Consider the following 6651-nt stretch of genomic DNA (forward strand, 5'->3'; position numbering starts at 1 on the left):
GATTTGCCCCCTCAGCTAAATATCTCGGGCTTTACTAGTATGTTCGTATGTTGTATTCATGGTGTAAACATTTTTATATCACTTGGATCACCCTGATCCGAAATCTTGGCTACGCCACTGCACGGAGACAATGGCGTCGGGAAGAGGATTGTGGCAGGGGATCCTATATATATATACCCATATCTCTTCATACTTTGTGCGGAGGATTCTCGACGCTGGTCCACCAAGCTAAGCTAGCCGAACACTTGAGTGGCATTAGGGTGGCGCCTATGCCCCTCACAGTCACACGTATGTTGTTTGTCGATGACTCACTAGTGCTATCTGAGGCCATGGAGGAGGGGGGAGGGGGGTGCGGAAATCAGCCACATCCTGGAGATTCATGAGGCGGGCTCGACTCAAGTGGTGAACAGGGAAAAATCGGCTATCATGTTTAGTAAAAATGCAAAGGCATGGGCTAAACTATCGGTCATGCGGATTTTGGGTTTGCAACAAGAGACCGGGAATGGGAAGTATTTGGGGCTGCCTATGTATGTGGGTCGCTCAATCACACGGTACTTGGAGCATATCAAGGATTGGTTGCGGATTCGTGTTCAAGGCTGGATTGAAAGGTTCTTGTCAATGCAGGGCAAAGAGATCCTAGTTAGATCAGTGGCACAAGCGATACCATTATACACAACGAGTTGTTTCGGCCTGAAAAAGGACATAGTGGAGTACTTAGCAAGATGATTGCTCGGTATTGGTGGTCTCATCAGAACGAACATGATAAGATGCACTGGGTTGGATGGGAGAAAATGAAGCTATTGAAGAAAGGCGATGGTTTGGGGTTTAGGAACCTACACTGTTTAACCTTCAATGCTTGCGAGGCAAGTATGGAGGCTACTAGAGAGCCCTGAATCACTGTGGGCTTGAGTGTTACAAGCAAAATATTTCCCGCTACTCGAAGTCCACCAACAATGCAGGGCACATCGTCATCTTGAGCCACAAGACAAGGACTCTGCTATGTTAGCTAGGTCTCTTTATTTAGGCATGTATGAACCGACAAGGTCTCTCCTGCTCCACATAGATCAACACGTCTCTTTAATTTTGTATAAGCGGGGTTGCACTGCATTCAAACCATGAGCCATTACGTGTAAGTACTGAATTTTCTACAACGGCATGCATAAGTCTGAGCTTGCGGTGTCATAGTGGGTTACTTTGGTGTAATGTCAGGATAGAGGCAACCGCGACAACAGTTAGACGAGCAACAGTACCGTTTCAATTGTCCAAGTGCGCTTCAACCGTCGATCTACGATCCTATGGCTTCGGCGCGTGTACCGCTTCGCGCTAAGGTGACCCGCTCTCCGCTGTAGATCTCTAGATGTGCGGTTCAGGCCATTGTAACGTCTCTTTTAAACTTTACTGCAGCTCTATAAACTGAACCTGTCGCTGTCGTGCTTTTCACCTGCTCCTACTCCTTTTTAACCCCTCCTCCGGCTTGTGGAGAGGGCATTCTGGATAATTCTGGGCTTGGCCCTTGAGCCGCCGTGTTCCGGCTGGCAAATCCTAGCGTCTGCGTTTCAAATCTTGCCTTAATTGATTCGCAGTTCGTCCCCCAAATCGCTGTTTTTCTACTCTGTTTCTCTGCTATTTGTGACAGTTAGTAGCTAGATCCTGTCAATTGGTTATCAGAGCCACGTTGTTAGATCCTTGGAGGCGTTGAGTTGGACCAGATCCGATCTGGTTCCGGAGGAGACGGCGGTGGTAGATTGTTCGGCAGCAAGGAAGGCTGAGGCAGAGGTTTCTGTAGAACACTTCTACAGAGTAAGATCCCACCCAACCCACCTCCTAGTGTTGTTTCGTCTTCGGCGACGACAACAGTGAGGCCGGTTGCCGGAGATCCGGTGGTAAAATCCCCCCTCATCCACCCTCGTTGGGTTGCACCATAGCTTCCGGATGACGACACCAGAAGAATCCCTGGACACAGGCATCCTAGAGCTCGAGTCTCTGCGATTGGACATAAAAACTTTACGCCAAGACAGAGAGGAAGACAAGAAGGAGTTTTATGATTTTACAGAAACAGTCAACAGGAACCTTGCAAGCATTGACAGAAATTTCAAAAAGATCCAAGCCAGCCTAAGGAAATTGGTGTAGGAGGACAAGGTGGAAGAGGAAGAGGATGATGGTGATCCTCTCTCAGCTCAAGCTAGTAACAAAGCAGCAACCACTTTTCCTCCAGGAAGACCTAAACAACTGCAGCCACAAAACAACACTGGTTCTGTTGTTCTGGTGGATAAAGTTACAGGGAAAGAACTTAACTTAGATGGAACTCCCAAAGCTCCTTATAGACACCCAAACCATTCTGGCAGTCGACCTGACACCAGTACACCTCAGAGCAGAGTGGGACAACAACAACAACCTATCATGGTAATTACAGACATTCCTGAAGAAGCCCCAAGACATGAAGAAAATAGAACCAGAAACACTCATAATGATGTGAGAAGGAACATTCTGAGTGTGAAACCAGCTAAACTCAATATCTCTGAATTTGAAGGAACTGATGCTGACTCATGGATTCAGAACATTGAGTAATTCTTTGAAGCTTCCAGAACTCCTCTTGAACAAAGAACTGAAATTGCAGTGTCTTATCTGAAAGGAGAAGCAATACGGTGGTGGAGAGGCACAGACTTTCTGGTCTCAAACATGCCCTGGCATAGATTTTGCACTTATCTGACAAAAAGGTTTTTAGTAACCTCTGTTTGTGAAAATGTCAAAGCCTTCCACAGCCTAAATCAAACAAGTACTGTGGCACAATACATTGCTGCTTTTGAGCAAAACATGAACCTTATGAGGAGAGACAACCCTGCAGTCCCAGACAGCTATTACATGCATAGTTTCATATCTGGGTTAAGCCCTTACATACAGAGTCACCTTGAATGCCACCAACCTGACAACATGCAGAGAGCAATGTGGCTGGCAAGGAGAATAGAAAAGTTAAGCCCTTCAACCAACAACTATAAAAGTTACACACCTAACTACAGGAAAACAGCTGCTACTGAAAGTAACAAAACACCCAACATTCCTGTAGTTCCTACTGCCACTGTCATTCAGCAAGCAAGAGAAAAAGGAATTTGCTATAAATGTAGAGAACCATGGTTTCCTGGTCACAAACAGGTGCAAAATGTCCCAGAAGTCTCAAATTCAAGCCTTACAAGAACAGAGTGCAGTAAACCCTGATGTTATCTACATTGTAGATGCCGAAGAAGAACAAACTGACACAGAAGAAGAAAGTTCAGACTCTCAACAACTGAAAATTTCCATGCATGCTGCTCATGGCACTCCAGAGGAACAACCTAAGCACACTTTCACATTACAAGTGCAAATTGGATCAACCCTGGCTCTATCACTTGTAGATAGTGGCAGTACCACCACCTTCCTATCCCCTTTAATAGCCTTAAGAGTTGGCTATGAACTGACACCAGCCAAATAGGTCAAAGTAACTGTTGCAAATGGAGGAACACTCTTTAGTGATTTTTCCTGCAAAATGCAAAAGTACAACATTCAGGGAACATCCTTCTGTTCAGATTTCAGAGTCCTGAAGCTCATTGGGTATGATATGGTTTTAGGAGAAGATTGGATGTATCAACACAACCCAGTAACCTTTGATCTTCCTAATTTAACACTGTCAAATAAAGATGATGAAGGAATTCTCACTACTTTCATTGATGAAAGTCTGCCAACTAGTCCCTGCTCTCCATATTTGTAAGAAATGGATCACCTGTTGGAAGAAATGTTATCTGGAGCTCTACTGTGGATGCAACCTGTCAGTATAGACACTGGGCAAGTTCAGAAACACACTTCTGAAATCTCTGAACTTCTAACTGAATTTCAGGATGTGTTCCAAGAACCTGCAGGCCTATCACCCAAGAGATCTTGTGATCATGCAATCAACCTTGAACCTGGAGCACCTGTCATTAATCAGAGATGTTACAGGATGCCCCCTCAACAGAAGGATGCTATGGAAAAATCATCAAGGATCTCATCCAGAAAGGAATAATTAGACTGAGTAGTAGCCCTTATTCTTCTCCAGCAATCCTGGTAAAGAAAAAGGATGGCACTTGGAGACTGTGTGTGGATTATAGGAAGTTGAATTCTTACACTATCAAAAACAAATATCCCATTCCTATGATTGAAGATCTCCTAGATGAGTTACATGGAGCAACAATCTTTACTAAGATTGACCTAAGGAGTGGCTATCATCAAATAAGAATGAAAATAGAGGATATTGAGAAAACTGCTTTTAGTACACACATGGGCCTGTATGAATTCCTGGTAATGCCTTTTGGAGTGACCAATGGACCACCTTCCTTCCACCAACTGATGCACTCAGCTTTGGGGCCATACCTAAGGATTTGTGTACTGTTATTCTTTGATAATATTCTGGTTTTCAGCAAATCTTATAAAGAACATTTGAAGCACCTGAAGATGGTTTTCAAAGCTCTGAGAGATCACCAGTTGTATGCTAAAATGTCCAAGTGCATGTTTGCACAGAAGAAAGTAGAATATCTGGGGTTTGTTATTTCTGCTGAAGGAGTATCAACAGACCCTGCTAAAGTGGAAACAATCACCCAATGGCCCACACCAGAAAATGTAACTCAACTCAGAAGTTTTCTGGGATTAGCAGGGTACTACAGGAGATTCATTAAGAATTTTGGAGTTATGTGCAGACCTCTATTTGATTCACTAAAGAAATATGCTTTCACCTGGTCTGAGAAGCAAGCACAAGCCTTCCAAATGTTGAAAACTTGCATGACACAAGCTCCAGTCCTTGCCCTCTCCGATTACTCCTCCCCTTTTGTGTTGGAAGCAGATGCTTCTGGTTATGGAATTGATGTAGTTTTAATGCAAAAAGGGCAACCTATAGCTTTCCTCAGTAAATCCTTGGGCCCCAAAGCAGCTGCTTGGTCCACTTATGATAAGGAGGCCCTGGCCATCATTGAAGCACTTTAACAGTGGAAACATTACTTTGCTTCCTCCTCCATAATCATAAGAACTGACCGACAGAGCCTTAAACATATCCAAGAACAGAAATTGACTGAGGGAATTCAACATAAGCTGCTTATAAAGCTCTTGGGCTACAAATTTACAGTGGAATACAAGAAGGGCAAAGAAAACAAAGTAGCAGATGCCCTATCCAGAGTTAAGTATGCTCTACAAACACTGTCCACCACTGCTGCAGTACCTGTTTGGATAAAAGAGGTGGTCAACAGTTACAAAAATGACCAGAAGTGCTCTGACTTAAAAGCTGAACTAGCTATTGCTCCTACAGGGCATCCACCCTATACCCTAACTAGTGGAGTTTTGAGGTATAAAGGAAAGATTCTCATTGGAAATAACAATGAGTTGAGATCTTCACTCTTGCAATCATTCCACACTTCAGAATTAGGAGGGCATTCAGGAGAAAGAGCTACATATCACAGATTAAAGATATTGTTCTCCTGGCCTGGTATGAGACAAACAGTAAAATATTTTGTGCAGCAGTGCCATGTGTGTCAGATCAACAAAGCTCACCATCTTCCTTCTCCTGGACTGCTGCAGCCCCTTCCTGTTCCTGATTTTGCATGGACTCACATATCCATGGATTTTGTGGAAGGATTACCTGTCTCTGACAATAAAGATATCATTCTGGTGGTGGTTGATAGGTTCACAAAATATGCTCATTTCATTGGCCTCAAACACCCCCATCAATGTGAAAATGGTAGCACAAGCATTTACTGACAACATCTTTAAACTGCATGGGCTTCCTACTGTCATGGTTACTGACAGAGACATGATTTTTACCAGCCAACTGTGGCAGACTCTGTTCACCAGAATGGGAGTGAAATTACACCTCAGTACTTCCTATCATCCACAAACTGATGGACAGACAGAAAGAGTGAACCAATGTCTGGAAAATTACTTGAGATGCATGGCTTTTGCACAGCCAAGGAAATGGTACAAGTGGCTTTCTATGGCTGAATGGTGGTATAACACAAGTTTTCATACCTCTCTCAAAATGACTCCTTTTCAGGCACTGTATGCCAAGCCACCACCACTCATTGCTGAACTCATGCTACCTCCACCTGAGGGTGAAGACACACGAGCTGAACTGGACAGAGACACAATTGCTCAGCAGATCAAAGAAAACTTGTTGAAAGCACAAGAAAGGATGAAACACTTTGCTGACAGGAAAAGATCTGACAAACAACTTGAGGTTGGGGATATGGTATACATCAAGTTACAACCTTACAGACACACCAGTCTCAGCATTCACAGACACTTGAAACTCCACTCAAAATACTATGGACCATTCAAAGTTCTGGAGAAAATTGGAGCTGTGGCATACAAACTCCTCCTGCCGGATGATTGCAAACTCCACCCAACCTTCCACATCAGTCAGCTTAAGAGGCACCTTGGTCCTGATGCAGTTCCCAACCCTAAACTACCACTGTCGGATGATGATGGCCACATTCTCATACAACCTGAAACAATCCTGCAACGCAAATTGATACCACGCGTCCAGGGCGACATCAGTATTCCAGTGGTGCAGTGGCTGATCAAATGGGTCAACCTTCCAGAGGACAAGGCCACTTGGGAAGATGCAGCCTTCATACAGAAAGTCTTTCCCAGTTTTCA

The sequence above is a fragment of the Triticum dicoccoides genome, chromosome 7B, assembly GCF_002162155.2.
Source record: "Triticum dicoccoides isolate Atlit2015 ecotype Zavitan chromosome 7B, WEW_v2.0, whole genome shotgun sequence".
NCBI lineage: Eukaryota > Viridiplantae > Streptophyta > Magnoliopsida > Poales > Poaceae > Triticum > Triticum dicoccoides.